Source organism: Dromiciops gliroides, chromosome 1 (assembly GCF_019393635.1).
Source record: "Dromiciops gliroides isolate mDroGli1 chromosome 1, mDroGli1.pri, whole genome shotgun sequence".
In the NCBI taxonomy this organism is placed as follows: domain Eukaryota; kingdom Metazoa; phylum Chordata; class Mammalia; order Microbiotheria; family Microbiotheriidae; genus Dromiciops; species Dromiciops gliroides.
Window position 1 is genome coordinate 484730495 of NC_057861.1, and position 22684 is coordinate 484753178.

Consider the following 22684-nt stretch of genomic DNA (forward strand, 5'->3'; position numbering starts at 1 on the left):
CAGTTTGAGACATACTGAATATGAGGTATTGTTTGGAATCCAAGTTACCTTGGGAAGGTAGCTGGAAATGCCCATTTAAGGCTCAGAAAAGGGATTGGATAAAGGTTTGGGATTTATCTGCCTTGAAGTGGTCATTGAAGCCAACCACAATACTGAACAAACTTTGCCATAATAGAGAGCATAGCTTGACAAGAGAAGAGGGTCAGAGACAAACCTTTGGAAAACATACACATGAAGAGTTCAGACTATAAATTGTAATATCCAGTAGGCGACCAGGCCAATCCTATCAAAGTCAACAGAGAAGTCAAGGATGATGAAGAATGAAAAAAGGTTAGAGGATTGAATAAATGGGAGGTAGCTGGTGACTTTGTAAAGAAAAGTTTCACTAGAGTTTGTTTCCTTGTGGGGAGGAGAAAATCCCATTGTATGGGTTTGAGAAAAGAATAGGTCAAAGAATCAGAAAAGCTGCTGTGAAAGGTATCACTTTATAACTTCAAATTATCTAATTCTCTCATCATGAAAAGAGAAACAATGAAAGTGTGGTGTGAAGGAAGGAACACTGGATTTAGAGTAGGGTGACCTGGATTTAAATCCAGATCTACTGCTTGCTACCTCCTGGCAGGTCAAAGCTTACTGGGCCTCTGTTCTTTCATCTGTCAAATGAGGAGCTTGGACTAAATTATTTCTAAGATCTCTTCTAGGTCTAAATCCCATAATGCTGTGAGATAACTATTAGCAGAAAAAAGTTTAAGGAAATAGAAGAATAGTAGCAGGAACATCACATCACCTGATTTGAGCTTTTACAAAAGTCCACTTGCATGACCAGTTCTAACTGTGAAATGTTTGCATGTTGGTCAATGGTCCATTAGAACGAAAACTTTTGGGGGGGTTGGGAGGTCAGACCTATGATTTCCTTATTCCATTTGGGTTGGAAACTTCCAGTGAGGAAACTGTCTCTACCAATGCAGATCATCAGCTGTATTACAATTTATAGTCTTTTTTATTATTAATAAAGTATTTTTTCCTATTACATGTAAAGATAGTTCTCAACTTTACAATTTATAGCTTAAGGAGTGCTTAGGGCATGGAGAAATTAAATGATTTCCCCCTGAATCAGATATTGGATCCATCTATCCACTATACCATGTAAATCCAGGGCATTAATTACATGATACCGTGATTTGGACTAATCACTGGAATAAAGAATGCATTTCTGGAATAAAATAGAAACTCTTATTGTATGGTTCATGAATTTCCATTCATGCTCCATCATGGCATGGAATTTTGTAATTTTTAGTTCTTAAAGCCTATTATCCCAAAACAGGGCAGCTAGGTGGTGCAGTGGCAGTGGATTCAGGAATCAAGCCTGGAGTCAAAGAGATTTCTCTTTGTTGGTTCAAATCTGACCTCAGACACTTACTAGCTGTGTGATGCTGGGCAAGTTACTTAACCTTGTTTGCCTCAATTTCCTTATCTGTAAAATGAGCTGCAGAAGGAAAAGGCAAGCCACTCCAGTATCTTTGCCGAAAGAACTCCAAATGGGGCCACAAAGAGTTGGACATGACTGAAACAAATGAAGAACACCATCATACCACAAACTTTGGCAGGTTCTATGATGCTGGGAAGGGTTCTTATTCTACCCAGTATCAGGCTGATTTCTGTCATCTGAAGACCAACTTAGCTGTATGTGGACAGAGTTGCTACCAGCAGGTTGGTCAAAGATTTATCAGTTCTTTAGTCCTGACAAATTTATTATAAAACAAATAGAGAACACAAAATATTCTTCCATCTCTGTGGCCCCTTTTGTCTTCCAAAGTGTCAGTGAGAAAAGCAGCAAAGGGTGCTTAGAATCATAATTTTAGATCTTTTATAACCATTAATTTAATCACTCATATTCTAAATGTGAAAATTTTATCTAACAAACAGCAAGTTAATATACTGCTAGAAGAAATTAACTATACTGACATTAGCTCAAGGAACGTCGTTGGGACATCGGTTAGGTCCTCAACACCGAATTTGTTCCCAGACAAGAATTGCCCAGAATGAGATGGTATCAATGGGCTATGAAATGTGATGGTAGGAGCATCTAGGTGGCACAGTGGATAGAGCACTGGCCCTGGATTCAGGAGGACCTGAGTTCAAATCTGGCCTCAGACACTTGAACACTTGCTAGCTGTATGACCCTGGGCAAGTCACTTAACCCCAATTGCCCTGCAAAAAAACAACAATAACAAAAAATGCGATGGTAAAAGGGAATGCTCACATCAAGGAGATCATGAGATTATACAGAATGGGTGAAAGGAAAACACTTTAAAAGTGTTTTCTGTACAGGGTAGACTCCCCCACCCCCACCCCGCCCCCAAATGATGAAAGACAGGTCTGTGGCACAAGTTTGTACAGGGGTTAGAATATGATGTTTAGGCCCTGTCTCTAATCAGAAGTAACTGTATCAACATATTTTGTATGTTTTTGTCCTCAGTTTCTCCTATTCCTTTAGTATCTGTTACAATCCAAAACTTTTTTGGGAGGCGGGCAATGAGGGTTAAGTGACTTTCCCAGGGTCATACAGATAGTAAGTGTCAAGTATCCAAGGCCCTATTTGAACTCAGGTCCTCCTTAATCTATGGCCAGTGCTTTATCCACTGTGCTACCTAGCTGCTCCCTATCCAAAACTTTTACAATCTGCTTTCTTCCACAAAGCTTAGAGTTACAAAAAACTCTACTGGCACAGAAATGTCTAACAAATCAAAAACAATGAAGTTTTTACTTGGTTTTACAACAGTAGCAAAGGATAATAACTGATGTTCATTATAATGGCTCTGAGGCATCAGATCATGACTAGCCATGTGATCATCCAAGATTAAATTATGTTCTGTTTAATTTGAGCAGAGTTCCTTTAAAAATATTTGAATTCTTTGAAAATTGGCTACCCTTAAATGCCATATGAGGAAGCTCCAAAGTAGAAATGTGCAATTATCTAGAACATTCCATTCATCAGAAGCACTTCTAGATAAATAAAGATTTACTGAACTGGCAATCTTCCTGCCTTTTCCTTGAAATAAAAAATTACAACAGTAGCTGAACTGTAACTGCCCTTCTCTTCCTCCAAATTTCATAAAACAGAGCTGTTTTCCTGTTTATAAGATTACAGTAACTGTTTTGAGGGTCACTGATTCACAACCCAGTCATTTCTGGCCCATGTCATAGATCAGAAACTCACTTTCTTAATTTCTCACCGATATTTACACATTGAATTTAAAATGCTTCAGAATCTAAGGCAGATAGGATTACAATGTTATTATAAGGATAATAAGTAGAATAAATTTAAGAACCTCTTCAAATTATTCTATTTCAGAAACATAAATAACAAAGTGAAAGCCTAAGCTCCTAAGTGGAATAAAAGTGCAGCCAGATTCTATTAAACTGAAAGGTTTTGAGTCCAGAAAACCTGCTGAGATTCAGACTCTCTTTCAAGTTGGTATTGCTGAAATGATGAGTGCTACATAGTCAGACACGGTAATGAGGGTGTCATAGGTTCAAAGAATTGTGGCAAAGCAACTTTCGAAGTCTTGTAGTTCAACTCCTTCCTTTTATGGATAAGGAAACCAAGGCTCCCAGATGAGTACATACCCAAAGTCACGTAGCTACTTAATGACAGACAAGACAAAAATGAGGGTCTCCAAGCCAGTGTGTTTTCCACCAAACCGGGCTCCTCCTTAGTAATGTGTACATTGCTGGCAAATAACGTCTTTAGAAAATTGATCTGAGTCACTGACTCCCATTTGTGTGTGTGTGTGTGTGTGTGTGTGTACACGTACACATACATACTCACGTGAGCCTTTTAGTAACTGTAAACATCCAAAATAGTGCCAAAGTCAGGAGGAAATGAAAAAGGAAAAAGGATGAAATGGGATCGAGGGAAAAGGGAGGAAAGGGACAAAAAGGAAGAAAGGGAAAGGAAGAAAGAAGACAAGGACTGACTGGTAGGAAACAAAAAAAACAACCTATGAACAGTGATGAAAATAGGTAATCAGAGTTTCTCACTGGTGTTTACAAAGCAATGAATGGACAACGTCATTAGAATGAAATATCATCCCAGATGTGATGTGATTGGTCATTCTGCCAACCAGAAAGAAAATAGCACTTTTATTGGCTGCCTATGGTTACAAAAGCCAAGTTTCTGTGAGTGAAAGCTGAGAAGAGGAAAATCTTGGGAAAGGAGACTTGAAGTGATAAGAAAGAAAAATGAGAAGTGGAGAGAAGACGAGGGAAGATAATGGGATACAGATGAAACAGAGGCTTGGGTTTGAAGTACAAACAGGGAAATGACTAACAGGTATTCTTATTGCCACCCCCCTCCCCCACCACCCAAAAAAAAAAAAACAGGTACAAAGAAACAGAAAATGACAACAAAACAAAGTAACTAGTATGACTCTACCTATCTCTACATATCACATTAGTCTCCTTAGGGCAGCATTCCTGGGTCACAAAGGCAGATAAATCTGAGAACAGCTGTGTTCTCAGAACACAGAAACTGACCTGAGTACCTTAGGATCCCCTAAAGACCAAAATGGCATAGCAACTGACATTTATAATGAAAGCCATATCCCATCGAGGATGAGTTCAGTGTATCATTATATGCATGGTTGCATAATCTCTAGTGACAGGGAACCAACCACTTTTCAAGTCAGCCCATCTGACTTAAGGTAATTCTTACTGTAAGGAAGTTTTTCCAATATATTCCACTTAAATCTGCAGTGCTTTGCAACTTCTACCCATTCTTCCTATTCTACCTTCTGGGGCCAAGCAACCCAAGTATAATCCCTCTCCCACATGACAAGCCTTTCAAATACTTGAAGTCTGCTATCATGTCTAGCTTTTAGATGTAGCTTGATTGCTTCAGTTTCCTTATCTGTGAAATGGCAACAATAAGAGCACTTACCTCCCAGGACTGTTGTGAGGATTAGAGATGAGGGGGTCAAATTCTTAATGATAAGATGTTCTGTGTTTAGTTAAGTCAGGCTTTGGACAACAGTCTGCCACTAGGCTTTTTTAAAAATTGAATTGAACTTTATTTCATACCTAGGCATCAGTTGCCAAATCATAAATTCTTCCTCCATAACATCTTTCCCCATATGTTCCCTTCTCTATCAACATGGCCACCACCATATCACTCTATTCATGCCTTCATCATATAGTGTCTGGACTATTGCAATAGCTTCTTCATTAGTCTTCCCACGCCAAGTCTCTCCCTTCTCCTATCCACACAGTTGCTAACATGATTTTCCTGCAGTGTAGATGTATGTTCCTCTCCTACTCAATAAATTCCAATGGCTCCCCATTGCCTTTGAGATTTAATTAAACTTTGAGATTATATTAAATTAAATTAAACTCTGGTTTTTAAAGCCCTTCAGGACCTGGCCCTAGACTTTTTTACCCCATTGAACTTATTCTCCTTTGCCCATACTGCAGGCTGGTCTTCTTGATGATCCTCACACACAAAATTTCATGTTCTGATGCCATGTTTTTGCACTGGTTGTCTCTCATGCCTGCAACCTACTGCCTTAGTGCTGCCTTCTTCTCATCCCCACACCTTAGAATCCTTTGTTTCTGTTTTATTTTCTTGGTCCTTTATATATGTGTCACTAGGCTTTTGATACACACATACATACACACATATGTACATATATGTATGTGTGTATATATATATGCACACACATACATACACGTACATACAGGCACACACACAAATCTTGACCCATTTTCCAAAGTTGAGAGACAGCATGGTATAGTGGAATGACCCCCAGATGTGGAATCTGAAAACCTAGGTTTGTGCCTAGTCCTATCACTTGCTGGTTCTATAACCATGAGCAAATCGTGTCATCTTTCTCTGCTTTAGGATGCCAGGTGATTCTGGATTTAGAATTAAAGGATTCAGGTTTGAATTCACTTTTACTCCCTATATCCTTGGGTAAATCACTTCCCTTTTCTGGTATCTGGGCTCATTTATACAATGAGGGGGGTGGACCAGATGACCTCTAAAGACTGTTCCAGCTCTACATTTGTGCTCATATATCAAATGGGGCTGACAACACCTGCTCTACCTGTTTTGCTGGGTTGAAAGGAAGATTGAATAAGAAAATGGATATGCGACTGATTTTAAAACCCTTCAGTGATATGGGTATGTAAGGAATCATTGTTACTGTTATAAAGCTTATGCTGGGCAGCAGATTTTCTCCCTTTAATTGAGGAGCTGGGATCTGACTTTTAGAATGACCACATCATTTAGCGAGCTTTTGTTATCCTTGGGTTTCTACAGTACAATCCAATCATCAGTACTGAACCGTCTTAAATGTAACTCATAGATATACAGCATTCTAAGGTTTACCATACCCTGTTCCTATAATGACCTTGTGAAGCAGGCAGTACAAAGATTATTATCTCCATTTCACCAGTGAAAAAAATGGAGGTTCAGAGAACTGAAGTGATTTGCCCCTGGTCACACAGATAATAAATACAGAAGCCAGGATCTGCATCCTTGTCATCCATTGCCAAATTCAGCCTCCTTTCTGCTACTCCTTGAGCTCCTTGCATCGGCTGTCATCAAAGAACCTGGGTATCACTTCCTGGGTCTTCTACTTACTACCTGAATGACCTTGGGAAAAATCGCTTAATTTCCCTGGGCCTCAGTTTCCTCATCTGTAAAATGAGGAGTTGGACTAGATGGTCTCTGAAGTCCCTTCAAGGTCTAGATTTAAGATTCTCTGACCTGATAGGACAGGCAGGGCCAGAAAAAGTTTTAGAAGCAGAAAACAACTTTCAAGTTGATTAATGTGGCTGAATCCAACTTCAAGGCTGAAAGAGGGCATGGCAGAAGCCCTCTCACATCTCAGGCCTCTGATTCATAGGAACACATGCACAGTTGGTTATCTAGAAGAAAATATTAATCTCTTGATGAGAATGACTTGTATGGGATCCCCCTCTCCTTTTTTTTTTTTTTGGCAGGCAATGGGAGTTAAGTGACTTGCCCAGGGTCACACAGCTAGTAAGTGTCAAATGTCTGAGGCTGGATTTGAACTCAGGTCCTCCTGAATCCAGGGCCAGTGCTTTAACCACTGTGCCATCTAGCTGCCCCCCCCCTCTCCTTTTACAAGAAAAAAAATGAAACCATGAAAAACCATGAAAAGAGAAGTGTGTGTGTGTGTGTGTGTGTGTGTGTTTAAGGTGAATAACCAAATAGTTGGTACCTACACTCAGATATAAACTGTACACACTTCTCATTTGAGGTGAGTAGAACAAGCACTGAATTCAAAGTCAGAAAACCTTGGTTCAGGACCCAGTCCTGAAATTTAATAACTGTGTGATTCAGTCAGCCAGTAAGCTTTTGTTAAGTGCCTACTATGTGCCAACAACTGTGCTAAACTCTGGGGATTGAAAGAAAGACAAATATATGGTCAAGAAGCTTACGGTCAGAGGGGGAGATAATATGCAAATAATTAAGATATATTCAGAGTAGAAGGGGAGGCATCAGTGGAGATTACATGTGAAGAATCATCTTCTGCAAAACTGGAATTTGGGCTGAAACCTGGTGGAAGACAGAAGAGAAGAGGGGGAACATTCCAAGCATCAGGAATAGCCAGTGAAAAGGTGAAGAGTTGGAAGATGAAATATAAGAAAATCATTAAACTTTCCCTAATAACAGTTTCCTTGTATCAATACGGGGATAATAATACTTGTACTGCCTAGCAATTTCAATTCAATTAAATAAACATTTATTAAGGGCTGACCAAGTGCCCAGTACTGTGCTAAGCACTGGGGATACAAGAAGCAAGAGACAGTCCTTGCCCTCAAGGAACTTACAGTCTAATGAGGGAGGTAACATGCAAACAAATATATACAAAGCAAGCCAAATACAGGCTAAATCAGATATAGGGATTAATAAAAGAGGGAAGCTCTGGAATTAAGAAGGGTTGAGGAAGGTTTCCTGTAGAAGGTGGGATTTTAGTTGGGACTTAAAGGAAGCCAAGGAAGTCAGTAGTTGGAGTGGAAGGGGGAGAGCATTCCAGGCATGGGGGACACCCAGGGAGAACGCCCAGAGCTGAGAGATGGAATGTCTTGCTTTTAGAATGGGGGGGGGGGGATGCGGCTAGGTGGCGCAGTAGATAAAGCACTGGCCCTGGATTCAGGAGAACCTGAGTTCAAATCTGACCTCAGACACTTGACACTTACTAATTGTGTGACCCTGGGCAAGTCACTTAATCTCCATTTCCCCTCACACACACAAAAAAAAGAATAGCCAGGCAGCCAGTGTAACAGGATAGAAGAGCACATATTAGGAAGTAAGGTATAAGAAGACGGGATAGGCAGGAGGGGTCTAGGTTATGAAGGGCTTTGAAAGCCAAACAGAACATTTTGTATTTGCTCCTGGAGTTGACATGAAGTCACTAGAGCTTATTGAGTAGGAGGGTGATGTGGTTAGGAAAAATCCCTTTAGTGGCCAAATGGAGAATGGTTTGGTGGAGAAAGACCCACAAGTAGTTCCTTATAGTGATAAAGATATAAGGTGATGAGAGCCTACACCAGAGTAGTGGCAGTGTCAGAGGATAGAAGAGGGTATTTCAAGAGATGTTGTAAAGGTGAGATCAATAGGCCTTGGCAACAGCTTGGCTATGAGAGGTGAGAGACAGTGAAGAATCCAGGCTGAGTCCTAGGTTGTAAGCCTGAGGGAATAGCAAGATGGTGTTGCCCTCTACAGCAATAAGGAAGGTAGAAGGCAGAGAGGGTTTAGGGGGAAAGATAATGAATTCTGTTTTGAACAGATTGAATTTAAGATGTATACTGGACATCCAGTTTGAGATATCTGAAAGGCAGCTGGCAATGTGAGACTGGAAAACAGCAGAGAAATTGGGGCAAGAAAGGTAGATTTGAGAATCATCAGTATAGGGCTGGTAATTAAATCCATGGGAGCTGATGAGATCACCAACTGCAATAGTAAACAGGGAAGAGAGAAGCGGCCTGGATTAGAATCCTGAGAGACACTTGCAGTTAGTAGGAGTGGTCTGAGAAAAGATCCAGCCAAGGAGACAAAGAAGGAGAAGCCAGTCCAACTCCATTACATGTTATTATGGAATACAATATTCAAGCTGATTCAAATAATTAGCATTTTCACTGAATATCTGAATCAACTTTAATGTTCAAAGTTGTCACACCCTAGAAAGAAGTGTGAGCTTCAGATAAAGTGGAATATTTTTAGAGCGAACAGGAGGGGTCAAAGGATTTATCTTTCCACCAAGGGCACAAGATAACTCAATAATCAATGGCAGCTTAAAATATGTCATCAAATTTACAAGAATCATCTTTTAATAAGCAAATGTCCCTAGTTTTGATCCAGTTCTTCTAGGCTCCCCAGGCAATAAGTGGTTTGAACCTGTAATTTATGATTACATACAGGCAGCAAAGCTGCTCTTATATGGACCAAAATTGAAATTAAAAGGTAACATTTATGTATTTGAAAGAGAAGTGGGGGGGGGCAGCTAGGTGGGGCAATGGATAGAGCACCAGCCTGGGATTCAGGAGGACCTGAGTTCAAATCTGACCTCAGACACTTGACACTTACACCCTGGGCAAGTCATTTAACCCTCATTGCCCCACACACACAGAGAGAGAGAGAGAGAGAGAGAGAGAGAGAGAGAGAGAGAGAGAGAGAGAGAGAGAGAGAGAAGTGAATAGCTGTTATGATGTTGAGAAGATGGCAGGAAGCATGTAGTCAGTAATATGCACAGATATTAAAGCTTATTCCCCACCAAAACTCCCTCCCCCAAAAAGAAGAAAAATAACTATAAGCCTATAAAGGGGCTTTTGGAAGGGTTATTAATGTTAATGGCAAAAAAAACTGTAGGAGACTGATCTACCAGCTAAACAAATAACAAGTAAAAAAAGGTGGGTGTTGCTTCCCAAGGCAGTTTTATTTTTCTGAATAAAAAATAGCAGAAGAAAAGACCTCATAATAAACCTTAAAAGCTAACTTTTTCATGTATCCAAAATCCAGACTTTTATCAGAATAGAGCAAGAGGTAAAACAACTGTACAATTAGATTAGGAAGAGCATGTCAATGTACAAAAATATTCCCCAATTTTTTCTATACTTAGCTTATGTTATCATCAACAACATCATGAATATCAGATCATCAAAAGGAATGTCCTGCATCCCAAAAGTTTTAGTGTGGTTTTAAGCTTTAATTAGTAATTAAAAGGTGCCCCAAAAGTCTTAATGCCGTTTTAAGCTCTAATTAGCAATTGTTTTATGATGATTTAGTTATTATTACTTATTAATTTAATAGTTAAGTAATTAGCTATTAGAACTTAAAACCACATTAGGTTTTTTTTTTTTTTTGGCGGGGGGAACCCTCTGTGTCAACTAGTGAGAAGCAGCATGATATAATATGAAGAACAATGGACTTGTCAGAAAGCTTGAGTTGAGTCCTAGTTCCCACTGCATAATGCTGCACAAGTCATCTGATCTTTTTCAGTCTTGTTTTCCTCATTTACAAAATGGGGATAATACTTGCATGACTGACTGCATCTAATTGTCAGGTTCTATGGGGACAACGTACGAAAGTTCTTTTGTAACCATAAATGTAGAAAAATGTGAATCATGTTATTTAAGTGGAATGTTGAAAATATATATATAAGCTTAATTGGTTACCAAATATTTATTATATGCATATTTTATGCCCTGCACTATTAGGCCCTGTGAGGAATTATTTTTAAAATATAGTATCTGATCCTGGACCTCAGAAAGCTTATTTATAGTCTAAATAGTCAATTTCTATTTATTATCCATAGGTTTCAAAGTACTGCAATTCATATCAGCCAGTCCTTCCTTTAACTACCTCTCAACTCTGAAATCCGCCCCTGCCACTCTTCAAAGCAAAGTCCTCAAATCTATTTCCTAGCCTGCTTTCTCAGAGCTTGTGACAATCAATCCGTCTCCTCCTCAAATCCCTTCCCAGATTAGGCTCCTGAGACACATGGTCCCCTCTTGGCTCTATTTCTACCACTCTGACTACTCAGCTTCTTTTAATGGCATCCTCCCCTCATCCCTCCCACTGTCACTGGGCACCTGTCCTAGCCCTTCTCCTTCCAGTCTGCCTGAGAAATCACATTCATTTTCATCAGTAAGATATCTAGGTTATTCTCTAGGAAGCTAGAATACTTGCTCATGGGTTTGCATCAATTTGCATGTTGGCTTACATGTCTTTACTTTTAGCAGGAAATATCCTTAAATGCCAAATCCATAAAATAGTTTTAGTGTTAGGGCAAACTACAGACAATATTTTCAAACCCAATATTCAGGGCCACTGGAATAGATGAATACAATTTCCCCAAGCTATTTCCCCAAACCTAGGCCAGTTCTGAACAATACCTGGGGTGATAGAGGAACTAAAAGAGAAAAATGTGCCTGGAAAAGCCTGTTAGCCCAACCACAGTTTTGAATATCATTTGCTTGGGATAATTCCCAGGTCCACCTTTCTGCCATACAGATTCTTCCTTTAACCTGGTTCTTCTACTACCTCAAATCCAATGTAGAAATTCCAGAATTCCTCTAACCTTGATTCATTCAATAAATTTTTATCCAACGTCCATTATTAACTTATACATACATACATATGTGTACCTGTGGATGTATATATGTGCATATAAATGCATGTGTATGGGTATGTATACATAGATACCCACACCAACTAGTTCATTGTTTACTATGTGTAAGGTCTTCTGTAAGTAATGGTTGGGGATACTGCCCCTGCCTTCAAGGAATTTATAATGTAGTTGAGAAATCCTAAGGTTTCATTTAATATTCTCTTCCCTAGGATATTGCTCAAACTTTTAGGCATAGATTCTTGCCTTGTTGAATCAACCCTTCCTCCATAGAATCCACTGTATCTCTTCCTCCCCTTCCAGCTGTGGTCCTCTCCCTTGATCGGATGCAATGATCCTCCCAGCCCTCAATAAATTCAAGATCATATAACTTAAATATGTACAAAAGTAGGAACTGGTTTAATAACTGAGTACCTAAACTGAAGGGAGCAGGTTAATGACCAGGGAGAGAAAGAACATTCGCATTGTTGTGAAGTAGCAAATAGTTTACCTCGAACCCTCCTTTTACCCCCCCTAGAGTAACCCCCAACCCTCATGTTGTATGTTCCTCAGGACATTTTCAGTTATTTCAAGGGGTATTAAAAATCTTCCCCCAAAGTGAATGCATATTAATTTGTTTTATTTGGAAAAAAGAAGATTCCATACAGCATAGAACATCTAGGTAGGGTGAGAAAGGAACACCAGTCAGTCAGTGATGACAGGATGATAGGGTTTGAACCTACAAGAGCTCATAGAGATCTTCTAGTACAAACACCTCATCTTCCAGGTTGTCTTCTTTCTTTCTTTTTTCTTTTCAGGGCAATGAGGGTTAAATGACTTGCCCAGGGTCGCACAGCTAGTAAGTGTCATGTGGCTGAGGATGGATTTGAACGCAGGTACTCCTGAATCCAGGGCCTGTGCTTTATCCACTGTGCCACCTAGCTGCCCCCCCCCAGGTTGTCTTCTTTCAAAGATTTATGATTTAACTGGTGTGAGTATTTCCTCTACCACTGCCAATCATAACCTGTCCATGAAGTTTTTAGCTGCTGTTGCTAAAATAATTGATCCCCTTATGGCCAGCCCTCTGGTGATGAGCCCATAGGCTTTATGTGTGATCTATTTATATCTCCCCAAAGGTTGAGAATCATGATCCTATGACCTAGAGAAATTATATAATCGATGAAAAAACAGAAACTACTGTAATGATTAGCTATGATGTGACAGAATGAAATCAAGGAGGAAATTGGAGCAATGATGTGGTCTATATAAAATAGGAATTGTGTGGGGGGGAAATGGGATCAAGGAGACATTTAGAGAAATGTCTTGCTTTGCTTTTGACTGTTTCGTGTTATCTTCCTTATCTAGATCTTTAAGCAACCTGGTAAGGCAGCTTGGTGTCTTAGAAAAAGCGTGGGGCTTAAGGATAGAGGAAAGAAGGTAAAAAATCAAGCAATTATTAAGTGTCTGCTATGTGGCAGGAACTGTGCTAAGTGTTTTACAAAGATGACCAGATTTGAACTTCACAACAACTCTGGAACGTAGGGGCTATTATTATCACCATTTTATTGTCAAGGAAACTGAGACAGAGGTTAAGTGACTTACCCAGGGTCACATAGCTAGGAAATATTTGAGGCTGTATTTGAACTCAGGTCTTCCTGACTCCAGGCCCAGTGTTTTACCCAACATGTCACCTAGTACCAGAGTTTGGATCCTGACTCTGAAAAGTCACTTTATTTCTCTGAGCCTCAACTTCCTTATCTACACAATGAGGGGGCTGGGTTAGATGATATTTTAAAAGTTCTTTCTAGGTCTAACTCTATGCTCCTATGTCAGCGGTCATACGGGGTCATGGATAAGGCACCACTGAAAAGATGTGGGCTAACTCAAGATTTCTGATCTGATATTTTATTTGGTAAACTTTTTTTAGAAGCAAAGATTATATTTTCAGAAACTAGAGGATGTAATAGCATGAGTGACACAAAAAGCTAATGTGTCCAGCCCTGTGCATTCACTGTGTCACAAAAGAAGATGTCCTCACAGGGTTTGAAATTTGGTTGGATGAGAGTACACACAGTGATAAAAAGGGCAAAGAACAATATAAGACAATTTGAGCAATATCATAGAACAGCCAGAATGAGCAAGCATTGAATGTAGAGCCAGAAAACCTTGATTTCTATTTCTAAATCTGCCACCCCATCTCTTTGTAAGCATAATAGTAATAATAGCTAGTAGTTAATATATATGTATATACGTGTATATACACATACATACATATATTCATGTATATATATGTATGTGTGTGCATGTGTGTATACATGCATGCATATGTGAATATGAATGCTTACTATGTGCCAGGCACTGGCTTATAACCCTGCAATTATGATCTCATTTGATCCTTATAATCCTGCAAGGTAGTTGCTATTTTGAGTCCCATTTTAGATATCAGCAAACTGAGGCAGACAGAGGGTTAAGGGGCTTGTCCAGGGTCACAGAACTAGTAAATGTTTGAGACCAGGCTCAAATTCAGGTCTTTCTGACTTCAAGTCCAACACTCTAGCCATGGTTGCCACACCTAGTTGCCTCTAGAGACGCCAACTTGAGATGGCCCAAAGGAAATAGTGAGCAGAACCACAGACCAGGCACAACCTGGGAGAATACTTCTAAGTCTTGGGTTTTCCAATAAGAATCAAAAGATGCTGAGAAGCAGTAGGGAGAAGGCTTTCCACCAGCCTCCTACTCCTACTGCTACAGCCGGGTAGCTTAAGCATTCTAACCATACCACTTGTTATTTCACCATTATGCTTTCATTTTTTTTTAATCTCTAAAGACATATTTTCAAGTTCTTGTTGTAGAACTTTGGGAAGGGTAATGTTTTAAGCCTTATCATCTAATACACAAAAAGTAATCAGTGGTATGCATATTCCATAGGTTGTCAACACTTGGGCTAGATTCTACAGTCTAGACAGGAAGCTCTAATACCACAATCCTTTTTTCTCTGATGCCTTTACTCTCCAAGCAGTCTCCAGAAACAATGTTTCTAGCTGAAGAGTACAGACCATTAAAAAAATCGGTCCAACTACAAATCATTTTCCTGTGGGAGAAGTCCTACTTGACCACAGGAGGATTAGCATATAGTCAGGTAAGGGTCTCTTCAATATGTTAATAAATAGGCACCTAGTTTACTGATAAGTCTCCTATGTATTTAAAAGACAAAAATACGCTTACTTCTCTGTCCCCATAAACTCATGTTCCAGAGACCTGATCTTTGAGCAGAGAGTTCTCTCTACCAACACACACATATACTCATCCCAATACATACATAAACATATGTGTTTATATGTAATCTTCTTCCCCACTGAGACTTAGAAAGCTCAAAATCAGAAGGGATGGAAAACATACATTGCAATGTAAAGGAAAACCTTTCAAATTCAAAGAAAACATTCCAAATCTTAGAAAAGATCTGAGACTAGAACATATCAATTACATATGAAGAGGCTAGTGAGACAACTTACACTTCATACAGTCTAATACTCCAGTACCTTCATCCATTCATCTGTATAAGATCCAGCAGGAGTCTGGGAAGAGTAATTGGGCTAAGCATCATAAATAACAATGGAGGTCCCTCATTGAAAAACACTATCTTTGAACCTGGAAGGAGTGTCAAACAGGACAGGCTAGATCTATTCTCCCACCTGCATGGGGGTGACAAACCTCAGGGCTGGGGTTCTGAGAGATCAAAGAAAAGCCTCTGCCAATACCAGGCTGAGGTATATTATTCTTATCAGCTATGGCAACAATCCTTAGCCTAGTAATGGCAGAAGCCTTTTGTTGATTCCTCAATGAGGGACCCCATCTTTACTTATGATGTTTAGCCTAGTCTAGCCCAGCAGCAGCAAAACTACCTGTTTGATCTAGCCTGGCTGTAGGTTGATTAATCTAGCTGAGACACCGCATCCTGCCTTCCCCCAGTGAACTTCAAGAGGACTTTACAGAATAAGAAAGGTTACCAAGATTATGTTTTTCTGGAGTTGTGAATTGCCTTGGCCACCTGCATTCCCTTCATTTGTACCTCACTACCACTGTACTTTAAGCCTTTACCCACTCCTCCCTGCCACAGACTCCCGGTATATTTGTGAGTATTACTGCAGATTTTTTTTTTGGGGGGGGTGAATGCTTTGTAACTTGAGTTCTCACTATGCCATTTGAACCAATTCTTTTACTGAGAACTAATTGAATCTACTGGCTGATTGTTAGGGTAAAACACCCAGGTGGAAACTCCTGAGCTATGGCATGAACAGGCTAGGTAATCCCAGGCTTATCCCTAGAAACTTGGAAGCAACAGCAACAGTAACTCTGGGGACCCAGAGGGCCAGTGCCAAAACAGGTTGAAGATATGAGCCCATATGATGCTTAGCCCAATTGTTTTTCCCATACTCCTACTGGATCTTATGCACATGAATGGCTGAAGATGAAGGTATTGAACTGGTCCATACCCAGTGTAAGATACAAATAATTCAACAAACATTTATTAAGTGATTATAATTTGCAAATAAATACTATAAATAAATACCATTTGGTATCCTGAATCAACACAGAAAATATGTTCTATTGAATGCCACTAGAGCATAGGATTGGGTTCTGAGCCTCTTCCTATAACCAAAGTTTTATTGACAAGTATTTCAAGATATAAAGATAAATTAATTAGATACATGAGTTTAGTGAGGACACAGTTTTCACAAAAAGGCTAAAAATGGGATTGTGAGTTTAGTTCTCTGCCTTCCCTTCTCTCTACACTCTAGTCCTTAAAGCTCTCATTCACTCTCATGGCTTCAACTATCACCTCTTTGCAGATGACTCTCTAATCTACATCTCTGGCCAGCCCTTTCTCTCCAGCTCTAGTCTCATATTTCCAACTGCCTGGTGGACATTTCAACTTGTATGCACTATTACCTTAAACTCAAATTGTTTAAAAACCAAACCCAACATCTCTGCTGCCCCCATTCCCAAACTTCTTTCCACCCCTGACTTTCTTAATTGTCTTTGTTACTGTCACTGGTCCAGCTTTCCAGACTTTAAATAAAAGGGTGTTTCTGCAAGAGGGCATGGTTGCCTTTCATGACATTAACCTTCAAAATTTAGGGTTGGGGGGGGGGGCAGCTAGGTGGCACAGTGGATAAAGTACAGGCCCTGGATTCAGGAGAACCTGAGTTCAAATCCGGCCTCAGACACTTGACACTTACTAGCTGTGACCCTGGGCAAGTCACTTAACCCTAATTGCAAAGGGAAGGAAGGAACGAAAATTAGGGTTGCAAATTCTAAAATTGAACATCTCCACTCACCAAATCATTATTGATCTCTCACCTACGAAGTCATTCAAATTTTATACATTGCACAACATACACTGTATACAGTGCTGCAATGCTTCTTTCAATTTGTCCTAAAATTACTTCTAGCAAAAGGCCCTTCCTATTTGGAGCATCCCTGCATTTGGTGAACTGACATTCACCCTTAGAATCTTGGATCATATTCCATCAACCTAGTCTCCCCAGAATTGTAATCTGGTATTTCAGGGAAGCTTTGGATGCTACAAAGCAACTTCCCTAGTAAGAAATATGTACTTTGGGTTTTACACTGTAGTTAGCAAACACTAAACTAGCCCAAAGTGCAAGTGTCTACACTGAAACTGATACTGTAATAGAGCTACAAGACAGAAACATAAAAAAATGAAGTTTTTCAAGTCATGTCAATCCAATAATAACTCTTTCTCAATTAATCTAATCGTTCGTATTTCTCCTTTAAGACCCCGTTCCTCCTGATCTGATTTTTCATCCCCAAAGAGTTATAGAATATAGCAATTTAATATTGTTAACATAAATATATCCCAAATACTCTGTCAATTACAAGTTCACCTTCAGTCAAGGAAATGTTCTTTCCAATATTAAAGTCTACCAGCAGCTGGCACGCTGCTTATTAACTGACATTGGACAATTCACTTAATCTCCCTGGACCTCAGTTTCCTTCCTAGTAAAAGGAGTTTGGACTAAGTGGTCTCAGACATCCCTTCCAGCTCGAGGATCTATGATTCGATGAACCTGATTAACTAGCACAGTATTAAAAATAACGGAAAGCCCAAGGCTGGCTAAGCAGAGAGCTTGGGCGTGGGATGGGATCTATGAAGACAATAGGCAGGTGCGGATTTTTATTCCACTCCACCCAGCTGACTCATTGAAGAGGCGAAGCAGAATCAGTTGTCATTGCTTCTTCCCCAAGAAAAGAAGCAGACTCGGGGGCCCCTCTTAGATTCTTTGGGAAAGAAGAGAAGAGGACGAGTGGCAGGAGGTTTGGGGAAGACAGGTAACAGGGGGTTTCGGGGGAGGGCGCTAATCCTGGATTGGTTTAGCCGCTTAATTTCTTTCATGGACCGTTAGCAGACTCCCCGATTCATTCTCCTCAAACCTCTCCCTTTACCCTTCTATTTTTGAAACTTTTTCAGGAGTTTATAATACGTGTGATCCATCCTGAGATGACACTAGGACTTCGTCCTCCACACACCCCACCCAGTCTTGCTCAAACCCTTATCACCACATGAAACACACTTATAGACTCCCTTTAAATTAGGCGTTCGCCCCACCTACGCCCCGATTACTCTCCTCAACTATCTCCTCCCCACTTCGAGAATGGGGGTTACACCAGATCACGAGACAAGATCGACTAAGTCGTAGGAAGGAGGGTCTGGGTACCCCTCAGTTGGTACCTCGGACACCTGTGCGGGAGCCAGACCCCAACTGGAGTTTCCCGCAGTCCGTAGACTTCGGGAGTGGGGTGCCGTGGGGGCGGAAGGCTGGGTGAGGAAGCTAGTGGAGGGAGTCCGTGGATTTGAGGGAGCGGAGTCCCGTGGGGGAGGCTGAGAGGGGAAACTGGAGGAAGGAGTCCGCGGACTTTGGGAGAAGGATGCCGTGCAGGGGAAGGAGAACCGAGTCCGTGGATTTCAGGAGGAGGGTGCTAGGCGGGGAGGCTCAGTGGTGAAGCAGGAGGAGGGAGCCCACGGACTTCAGGAGAGGGGTGCGAGGGCGGAGGGGGCAGAGGCTACGCGAGGAAGCTATAAGCAGGAGTGGGTGAACTTCTTGGCGGGGCGGGGAGCTGGAGGCCGGCGCGCACCGCCCTCGAGGCGTAGGCAGAGTAGACGGCCGCCTCCATCTGTGGGTCGCCACCCAGCCCGGCTCCACCAGCCCCGGCTCCTTCCTTCTCAGCCGCGCGGGCTGGAGCTGGAGGAGGAGGCACCGTCGGCTATTTATAGAGAGGAGCAGCTCAGTCCCAGTTGGTGACAGCTGAATATTTTGACCAGATATGGCTCGGGCTCCCGCGCTGCAAGCGGGAACCCTGGCACCCCCAGCTTCCCAGGAGCGCTAGGGGGAACCCCAGGGCGGGAGGGGGCTTCAGAGCCGGGGAGCTGGGGGAGACGTCTTACCCGAGGAGCCGGCGGACGGGCTGGGTGGCTGCTGGCTGGGGACCGCTTTCCCAGGCGGCGGAGACGCGGCTGAGAGGGAGCGTGTGCGGGAGACGTTTGGGGAGCTGCTGCCGCCGCCGCCGCCGCCGTCGGGTCCTAAAGAGCCCCTTTCTCAGCGGGTCCCGGGAACCTCCTGTGGTTCTGCTGGGGGTAGCACAGGGAGTGGAAAGGGGAGGAACTGGAGTCGGGGGAGGAGCGGTGGTCTACAGGCTTCAGCGGCAAACCCACTGCACCCCGGCCACTGCGGCTATTACTACTCGATGGTTGTCCCGCCCTCTAAAGCTAGCGGCCTCCTCCTACCCCCTCTCTTCCCTCCACCCCCTTCCATCCCAGCGCCTGCCTCCTAGAGGAGGAGGGGATGAGGGTGTGTGGGGGGGAGCTCACTCCTAGCACTTAACCCCGGACTCAGGGGCAGGAACGGACAGCTGGGTGTGTGTGTGTGTGTGTGTGTGTGTGTGTGTGTGTGTGTGTGTGTGTGTGTGTGTGTGTGTGTGTGTGTGTGTGTGTGTGTGTGTGTGTGTTGGGGGGGGCGGGGGCGGCACCCTGGGGATGGATACCGGAGGAGATGAAATCAGCACCAGAAACCAACAGAGCGGCTAACCTGAGTTGAAGGACCCGACCAGAAAGAGGAGAGGCAGCAAGTGTTGGAGGGGAGGGAGCCTGGGACTAGAATTTGGGAAGCGTGGATTCTAGTCCTAGCTCTGTCACTACTAACTAAATGCGTGGGCCTCGGACCACGTAAAGTGACTTCACTCTAGTAATAATGGCTAATAATTATAGCTGACATTTATATTTATCTCATTTGAAATATCTGAAACCTCATTTGTACTTGGGTCTTCCTGACTCCAGGTCCAATACTCTTTCAACTGTGTCACCAGATTCTCTGGGCCACAGTTTCTTTACAAATGCTGCAAAGAGACTGGGAGTATTAGCCGATCTTTAAATTCGGAAATACTACTAGCTGTGACCCTGTGCAAGTCACTTCACCCCCATTTGCCTCAGTTTCTCATATATAAAATGAGGATACGTTGGAGAAGGAAATGGCAAACCAGTCCAGTATCTTTGCAAAGAAAACCCCTGGATAATCTCCATGGAGTTATGTACAGCCGGACATGACTGACCAATTGAACAGCAACCAAAGCAGGGAAAGAACAATGGGAGTGTTTCCAGAAGGTCTCAAATGCAATTCTAGCTTTGCAACCACTGTGCCTCTGAGAAAGTAATATCTCCTCTCTGGGCCTGAAATATCCTCCCTACCCTTTCTCAAAAAACAAACAAACAAATAAAAAAATAAGCCTAATCGCTAGAGGAGGTGATCTCTATTGGGGAGAGTTGAGTAATGGTCTCTGATGTAGCCCAAGAACTTTAAGTGAGCTCTTTCTATGTCCTGCATCATACTATAACATGGGGTCAAGTGTTAGTACAGGAGTGGAAGGGCCTTTCAAGATCTAATTTTACAGATAGGGACCAAGTGACCCAGCCAAGCCCACTAAGCTACTTGGTCTCAGATCTCAGTCATTATATTAAACTGGCTCTTTGAAGCACCAAGAGCATTTTTTTTACTTATGGGGACATCCTCCTCATGTCCCTCTCACTGGAACCCTGCAAGGCTGGCCTTGGAGAAGTAGGCATTAGCCTTATCTTGACCCAAATAGGCCTTTTCAATACTTCTCAGCCATTTCCAAACCGTGGTGCCCCATTACCACCCCCCAGCTTCCCTTTAGAATATAAGTTCCTGTCAGTCTTGATAGTATTTGTATAACAGAGCTTTGTACATAGTAAGCCCTTAATAGATGCTTTGTCTTTCATTCCTTCATGTATGCTTTATCCTTTCTCCATTTTTCCTCTTTTGATATTCCTAGAATTCAGCCATGTACATTATTATAAGTAATTATTGGGTGCTTTAAAAACGCAAGCTATACTTCAAATGAGACCTTACTACACAGCAAGACAATCCTTTTGTTTCTCCTTAACTGATACCTTTTATCACTTTCCACGGATGCACCCTCGATCCTGTCTCTAAGAAACTGGGAGGCAGGGGGCAGCTAGGTGGCACAGTGGATAAATCACAGGCCCTGGATTCAGGAGGACCTGAGTTCAAATCCAGCCTCAGACTCTTGACACTTACTAGCTGTGTGACCCTGGGCAAGTCACTTAACCCCCATGGCCCTGCAAAAAAAAAAGGAGAAACTTGGAAGCAAGAGTGAAGGGTCAGAGAGCATCCCATAAATGGGGGACAGCCTATGTAATAAGGCACAGAGATGGGAGATGAAAACAGCCTATTTTAGTAACTGCAAGTAGGCTTATGTAGCTGAATCACAGAGTACATAGAGAGAAGTGAAGTGTAAAAAGCCTGGAAACCTAGGTAGGGGCCAGGTTATGAAGAGCTTTAAATGCCAAATGGGGGTGGGGAAGAGAATGTATATTTAATTCTGGAGATATAGGTAGCCACTCAAGCTCATTCTCAGTGGAGTAACATGGTCAGACCTATACTGTAGAAAAGTCATCTTGGCAGCTGAGTGGAGGGTGGGTTGGAGTGGGAAGAGATTTGAAGCAGGGATAACAACTAGGGGACTCTTGCAATAGTCCAGGAGAGAAGTGATGAGGGCTTAGAGTGGTGGCTGTATGGCTGGAGAGAAGGGGTCATCTTTAAGAGATGCTGTGAAAGTAAATAATGAGATTTGGCAGTGAATTGGATGTGTGGGGTGAGTGAGAAATTGAGGATGACACTCATGGGTAACTAGAAGGATGATGGTACCCTACACAATAAATAACAGGGAACTTTTGAAGAGGAGAGGATTTTCAAGGAAGGATTTTTTTTGTGTGTGGGGGGGAGAAAGCATTAAGTCCTTATTATGCATAAAACACTGGGGATGCAAACAGAAAAGTAAGACTGTCCCTGCTCTTAAGGAGTTTGCATTTTAATAGGGGGAGACAACACAAATGGAAGGTTCCACCTGCAAATTAGATGGAAAGTTCCAGTGGTCCTTAGGATACCCCGTCATATCAGTTGTGCTGATAAAGTTGTATCTGTTTATGATGTTGAATCATTAGATAGTGGCCAAGGAAAATAATGTCAATTTCTATATAAATTCAAGAATTAATGAGATAATATAAGAAAAAGAAAGTTGATATTAAGGGGGTGAGGAAATACTATTTATTTTATTTTATTTTTAATAATAAACTTTTTTCAAAAACAATGTGTATCATTTATTATATAGGTTTTCTTTTTTCTTTTTTATCATAAAAGTATGTTATTATTTTCAAGTTACACATAGAGATAGTTTTCAACATTTGTTTTTATAAGATTTCTAGTTTCAAATTTTTCTCTCTCTCCCCTTCCCAAGACAACAAGCAATCTGATATAGGTTATATATGTACAATCACAATCAACATATTTCTGCATTAGTCATACTATGAAAGAAGAATCAGAAAAAAGGGGAAAACCTCAAAAAAGAAAAACAAAAAAAAAGTAGAAATAGTATGGCTCAATCTGCATCTAGATTCCACAGTTCTTTTTTTCTGGATTTGGAGAGCATTT

General features: G+C 41.5%; 1 protein-coding gene across 3 annotated transcripts in view; it reads right to left on the reverse strand.

The window, feature by feature from the left end:
• TMOD1 (tropomodulin 1) overlaps nucleotides 1–19425 on the reverse strand; it is a 121682-nt gene extending 102257 nt beyond the window's left edge. For all 3 annotated transcript variants that reach the window (XM_043999518.1, XM_044001017.1, XM_044000256.1), the window contains exon 1: nucleotides 19105–19425. The gene's annotated coding sequence lies outside the window, so the exon portion shown is untranslated. The remainder of the gene's footprint in view (nucleotides 1–19104) is intronic.
• Between the last annotated feature and the right edge of the window lie 3259 nt (nucleotides 19426–22684).